This window comes from Triticum urartu, chromosome 3 (genome assembly GCF_003073215.2).
Source record: "Triticum urartu cultivar G1812 chromosome 3, Tu2.1, whole genome shotgun sequence".
In the NCBI taxonomy this organism is placed as follows: domain Eukaryota; kingdom Viridiplantae; phylum Streptophyta; class Magnoliopsida; order Poales; family Poaceae; genus Triticum; species Triticum urartu.
The window spans coordinates 613,538,570-613,546,344 of NC_053024.1; positions in this window are offsets into that span (position 1 = coordinate 613,538,570).

Below are 7,775 nucleotides of genomic sequence, written 5' to 3' on the forward strand. Positions count from 1 at the left end.
TAAAGCAAACCCCTGTTTTCATACCTAAACTGAAAAGAACTGCCTCAATGCTTTCAGGAACGTACCAATAGCACGCCAGGCCAAGATGAACTCCAACGGCAGGATGGTGTCAACAACCCCAAAAACACGAATGAACACAACAAACAAAGCAAACTCACAGCAGACAATGCTACAACAACAACTACCCCAACACAAGAACAAGATACGATTGACGTCAGAACCTGTGAAGAGGTCATTATGAACATCCATTTTTCCTTTCAAAACCGGATAGAGTTATAAGTGAACTAACAAACCTCCAACAAAATTTAGGCTCAGCTGAAGAACAATCAAGTCAGAAGCCCAGCCAAACAAATGCAAGAGCCTAACCCACAATCAACCGTTAGCATAACAAACGACAAAGAAGAAGAAAACAACAAAGAGGAGGTAAACTTCCATACCCCACTATTACCAACACCGAAAACTCATAAATGACAGGAAAGAAAGTGAACCGCAAACTCATATTGTTTGATCTCCAGGTATCACAAACACTGCAAGACCAAGAGACAACCCGTGCTGAAATTGAACCCCATAGTGAACCTCAAACAGACGAAGGGGGCACACAACAGGAACCTTGTGTACAAGAGATTTCCAGCACCACAACATTGCAGATCACCATCACGAGTACAAAGGAGAAACCACAAGACATCCCAACAGATGAGAAACAAGAGACTGTTATACCTGATAAAGAAACAGTAGATGCATGCACAAATAACCCAGTCATCAACACGGAGGTAAAAATTAAACAACAACAACCACTTTTCAAAATATTTTTATGATGCCTCAACTACCTAATACACCCCGCCACGTCAACACAAACATTATAAGGGATGTCTCACCATTTTCTTTGAACAAATGCAGGAAACAAACGAGTACGCTGATCTCGAAGAACAACCACTTCAAACAACAACATCTGAAGAGGTTGAAGAGGTGAGGTTACAAAGCTCAGACACAAATGAAGTTCAATCTATAATTTCAATTTTTATTAAACAGGAAGAGGAAGCAAGCAAAAGCACTGCCATAGACATTCAACAGGAAAAACTAGAGGACAACACGAGACAAGGAGAAGCCGTAATACAAGGAGTAGACAGTCCTGCAACTCCAAAGATAGAGGTCTTATAAAAAATTGTAACTGAAACAGTCAGAAATGCACCCATTTCTTAAAAAAAATTGTGATGGTGCAGACACAAGAAGCTCAAGAAACCATCAACAATCAAGACCCTCAAACACAACCAGGGGAGCCCAATGAAGAACCCAAACATGGTCTTCAAACGATAGACAATAATGCCACTGAAGACCAAGCCACAAAAAAAATCACTGACCGAACAACAGCTACAAGAGACAGCGGCAGCGTCAACAACTGAAAAGTTAAACTTACGAAACCTGCAACTATGAAATTATAAAACTGCTGCGTGCAGAATAAAATAAACTTCAACCTAACACATTTGTACTCACTCCAATGGACTCTCACTTTCCTGCCTCTATGTTTGAACAGCTACAAGAAAAAAACAAGGTCAGTGACGATGAACAGCAAAATAAAGAGCAAGAAAAGGACCCAAAACCACCACTGAACGAAGAATCAGCAGTAACAACAACAAATACAGAGGTGAAAACACATAACACCTCTTCATGAACTTATAGTTGAAAAACACGCATTTGACATTTCACTACTTTCCTGCATAGCAGAGAGAGGAGACCAATGAGCAAAAGGAGGACACTGAAGAAGGGCAATATGTTCTTCAAAAGGCAGCCATCAACGTAACAGAAGACCAAGCCCAAAAATATTCACTCACCGAAAAACACATAGCAGAGACGGCAGCAGCAACAACGACTGAAAAGGTAAAGTTACAAACGTTGGTCCTATCAAAGTATAAAATAGCTATGTGAAATCTCAAATGCACTGCCACTTAGCCACCTCTGTGTTTCAAAAGCTACAAGAAAAAAACGAAGGCACCAGCGATGAACTACAAAAGAAAGAAGAAGAAGATGCCCAAAGACCTCCACTCAACGAAGAACAAGCACAACATTCAGCAGCAACGATTGAGGAGGTAAAGTTACATAAGCTGATTCTACGAAAATATAAAGTAGTTCCATGAGAACTAAAATGCACTCAAACTTAGCAACCTTTATGACTGAACAGCTGCAAGACAAAAAACATGACAGTGATGATGAACACCAAAACAAAGAACAGGAGGATACCCAAGAAACTACACTCGACGAAGAACGGGTGGAACAGTCAGCATCACCAACGACAGCTCAACAGGTGAAGTTACACAAAAATATTTCCACAACACTACATGACTTAATCACAATCAAAAAAGCTCAAACAAGGCACCAAACAATTCGTTGTTTTCCCATAACATCTGCTATAATTGAAATAAAGTAGCAAGTTAAATTTTTTCAATGCTTTTTCAATGATAACGCAGAAACACGAAGAAGGCGGCCACGGACATACAAGCAATGAAGCAGACACACACATTGTTCCAGAGAAAGAAAAAGAAACCATCGAAGAAAACCCTACACCGTCAAACGATGCCAATTCCCCTAGCAGAGAGGTCAGTGCCAACCAGGTCGAGACTAAAAAACAAGACGGAAAAGACCAACAGCAAGACACGACGGTTGACAAGGAAAAATATGATACTAAGAAAGACACAGACGACTCATATGAAGATGCAGAAAAAACTAAACAAAAGGGTACAATGGAAAAGGAAGAACAAAATATGCCGCAACAAGCAGAAGGAGAACAAGAAAAGAACAACACTGGACAGCACATATCTTCTAGCATCGAAGCAGGCAAGACAATATAAACTTAATTGCTATCTTGTCATCTTGTGACTTGGAGCTATTTATATTAAATTCAAAATCATCGCAGGCACAGTGGAGAAAGGGGACAAAGATAGTGATTCCGTCAACAAAGCCATCGAAGACCTGTACAACGCTGTATGCAAGCCGTGGACACAGAGAGAAATGTAAGTTCATGAAACTAACACAAAACACATTATTACACACGATCATTTTGACTGTATCATGTGTAAACTAAAACATTTTTATAAATATACTTTGCAGGGATGAGCTTTTCATTACAACGAACAAGTTTGATGTCAATCTAGGCCATGTCGCCGAAAGTTTCAAGGTCAGTAATTCAGTATGCACCGAAGCAATCGAGCCCATGCTAACAATCTTGAGAAAACAACTAAATGGCACAGGGAGAAAGATTCTGTCGTTAAGCAACACTGTAAGTAAAGATCACGGCAAAAGAATCACGTTTAAAACAATATATATGACTTTATAACTGAACTTACAAATTCCCTTTGTCTACCCGTGACAAAACAAGCAGCACTCGATAAAGGAAGCCGACGACGAAGATCCAATGTGCTACAGAAATAATGATCAAGAACACATTAGAAAAAAATTACTACCTGCCAGGCTTACATCATTTTTCAACATGCAACAAGAAGAAAAACTGCAAGATTATAACATGGTAAGCATATCAGCTTGCATATATGTTATGAAAGGTTATCTTTTTTATTTTATGTTTCTAAATATAAGAAGATTTCCAAATATTTTATTTTTATTTTTTGTTTTGCAGTTCCTTCTACCATGTTCGTTGCGCGGATTTAAGCAAGACGAAAATACAAGTCATTACTTCACCATTACAGTTAACATGCAAAAACAGTGCTTTGAACTCCTTGACTCTTCAACTGCATATCCAGGCACAATAGAATTCTTCAACAATGTAACAAGCAAGTTAATGAAAATATGGAAGCACGCAAGCACAGAGCTACAGCTTTCACAAAAAAGCATCGACCATTTCAAGAGGGTCAAACTGCAGGTGCCACTTTCAGGAGAAGACACGTAAGCACTTGCAACATTTCACTTCTTTCTTTTTTTCAACGAAAGATTCAATACTGAAATTACTGAAATGAAGCTGTTCTTTCGTGTTTTCGATGCAACAATTACCACTACCATTGCTCCAACACTTCTCTTCTTTCCGTTTCTTGAATGCAACAATCTTACTAGTACCATTCCTCTACATGCAGAATGGATTGCGCATTCTATATGTACATGAACCTGAAGCACTACTCCAATGATGGAACAGCAGCAAACTTAGAGCCAGAACAAGTACCAGAGTTGAGGAAAAAAATTCTATATCAACTAATCAGTCAACACAGAGGGAATACCAAACTGTCATTAATCAGGTGTACAACAGGTTAGTCTTTTCAGAAACTAATCCTTACAATTTGGTCACACTAGAAGAAGTAATATTCTTTTTTTTAATTTTTTTTATTCTAACAGATATGCTGAAGTATGAAGTTCATATGGGAGACAAAGAAATGCAACAGACAGAATGTTGCGTACTAGAAGAGTTTCCACCAAATCCCAAGCCAAAAGAACATGAAGTTATTGATATATCCAGTAAACACAAAGAGGTTATGGATGTCAGCAAACACGCCGTCGCCCAAGAATCTTGCATAGACCACGAAGAAAAGGATCCACCAATAGAACCAGATCAACCACCACCAGACGACAAGATACCACACCACTGTGAAGAGCAAACAGACGAGCAAAATATCAACAGCAATACCCCGAGCACAGATCAACTTGAACAAACAGGCACTGATTTAAAAGAGGATCACACAAGCAACGACGCACCACATACACAAGAACAGGTTTCCGAGCAGAAGAAACAACATGTTCTTCTTCCAGAAGAAATAGGCTCGACAAGCAATCAGCAAGGCATCTACAGCACCATCTCTCTAGATTTCCTAAAACCCAAAACAATGGAAAAGCAGGACAAAGTTGCTGAATTTCTTTCAAGCCTTAACCCGCTCCAACTAGAGGTATACAACGAGCATGTAAAGATGGGCATTGAATTCGATGTAATCAAAACATGGATGAATCAATATGAAAGCTATGAATTCGACAAAAATCCCACGCCGTATCTAACAATCTTGCAGCAAGAATCAGGAGAGCATTCAATGCCTCAATCATCTGAGAACAGCTCAGACAAGAAAATCTCGGTCAAGAAGAGACCGGTAAAGCCTTCAACAAGGCTGTATGGGAAAATTCCTACTTTTGTCCCAGGAGATTTCAAATTTATGGACAAAGCCAGAGCACTTCATGAATACCTATTCAGCAAAGAAGGACAGGACGAATGCGGAGAGTAAGTACTTTCTCTTGTCACAACAAAAAAACAAAGAAATGTTGCCCCTTTTTAAACCAACCTAACCAATGTATAAACTTTTTCTGCTTGCAGTCTAAACCTATATATTAGCTCGAAGCGACCCGATTGGATTACAGGAAAACAAATGATGGAACAGCTACGGAAAGGAGATCAAGGCAGATGGGGGGATCCATAGCAAACGCATTATTCGAAGAATGGACACTGCAGCAACAATACAACACAACTGATAAAGCAATACTTCCCGTAGAATTTGCAAACGTATAAAGTCCAATTTGACAAAAACAATTGCATCATTTCAGTGATTACAAAAGACTGTGCTAAAAACTAGAAAAAAATTGGTCGCAGATCGTGCTCGGTGTTAAAATTGGAGAAGAAGGAGGACTAGTAGAATTCAATGAGGACGAAGCATTGAAACAGTTTGCACCCCTTGTAACAGGGAAGGAACTTTTAAAGAAAAAGCTGGTAAGTTAATAGAAATATACAAACATAATTCATTTTTCCTACAGATTGCACATTTACATGTCATTTAATTCTCCTGACAAGAATGAACTTTAACTCACTCTGACTCCAAACACCGCAGATTATGATACCTCACAACACAAATAAACACTACACACTGTACGTGCTCAACAAGTACACGAGCTCCATCGACATACTTGACTCACTGAATTACAGAGTCGGAGGCGGAAAAAAACATGGAAACACACCATAAGGATCACCCAGAACTGGTACGTCAATTCAACCTTGTTTTCTAATTGGTTTTACAGTTCCTACATTCCCTTGTTTAATGCCAAAACCCAACAATAACACCAAACCGTAATCACAGATTAAAAGGATGCACGCACTCATGAAGAAGCATTACGTCGAAGCGGAGCTACGAGCCAACGGCGAACCGAACTGGTCGAGGATAGCAGAAACACCCCACAGAGTTTACGTGCCAAAACAGCAGGGTACCCAATGCGGACACTTCATGGTTCAATTTGCAAAATACTGGCATGGCATTGATCTCATAAAAGAAGAGGAGGATTTCGATGTAAGTGAATAGTTCGAGAGCATCAATTTTAATTTTTACAAGCAGCACTACTTGAATACTTCAATTATCTCATGAAAGAACAAATAAAAGAATACCCAATGACCTCCATGCAGCAAAGCAACATTGATGCCGAGTGGAAACCAGAGTTCCTTTTTACAACCATATTTGGTGAAACAAACCAAGTAAAGTGCGAGGAACTACCTGGAAGAATCAAAAAAATTCAAACCAGAAACTTCAAAGTTCTTTTCCACCAACAAAGGTAAGAAAATAATTTCTACTTATCTTTTTTTCGTAATAACCAACCCATCCCACGGTTCACCAATGTCTTTCGTATCAGTAGAGCTTACATATCACATACCTGCTTCCGGTGACAGAAACAGATGAAACTAAAAGGGACAAAAGACAAAGCACCAGACTATACCCAAAACATTCTCATTGCTTCCAACACACAACGGAGGCGTCCAACCTCTTCCATCTAGTCATGAGCGACAGCTGGCAGGAGGAATACAAAAAGTGAGTTGTTTTCTATTGCACCTCAAAATAGTTGCACAGAGGGCAAAAATAATGTAAAAATATGTTTCTCATTGACTGTGACCTCCAAAATTATTTAATCTCCCTGTCGCAGCAAAACTATATTTAGACGCATCCGCAGGGACAGTGAAAGCACGCAACTAACTGGAGCCCAACTGAAGGCAGTATTTGGTCCAAGACCAGCACAAACGAACATACCACATCATATGGAAAAGAGGGTCCTCGATGACATAGCAGAAATCTGGGAAAGCAGACAAGATTCAAAACAGAGTGACAGAGTAATATTAGGCCCAAACTTTGCAGAGGTAAAATTTTAAAAAGCAAAATCTTGTCTATATTGCAACAACTACTCTTTTTATATTGTTACACAGCTTTTTTTCTAACAGTTTTTTTCATCGTAATTATTGTTTGCAGCATATGTTGGATTTAAAGCATCACAAAACTAGTATTAAAAAATTTAAGACTGAATTGCTAAAAAGAAAGAATCAGCTGGTTCCCATGTATCTCAAGAAAAATCAACAGAAAAAGCTCTCAACAGCAAACATGGTAACAACCCTTTCCTCCCTGACAAAATCTCAAAATATGCATTCTATTAAATTACTTTATATTAAACTGTCATCTAAGCAATAAGTATTTTGTATGCAGATATTCATTCCAATGGAGAAGCATGACCGCTATGTACTATATGTGCTGGACAAATACAAAAACAGAGTTCACATTATTGATCCTCGAGAAATGACTCCAGAGGAATTTGAGAAAGAAAATATAGACGTAGATGAATTGGAGGAAAATGAAGCAAATCGAGTTCTTCAGGAAAATGAAGATGTTGTAGAAGAAAGAGAAAGACAATTTGAGGAATATCATGTTCATAAGTTGGCAATCGTAAGCATTTATACATAACAATTTTTTCAGTTTTACAAGTTGCAATATAAAAACAATTAATTACAAAATGCAATATTCCCAGGTACCTAGGTTTAAAGAAGTCTTCAA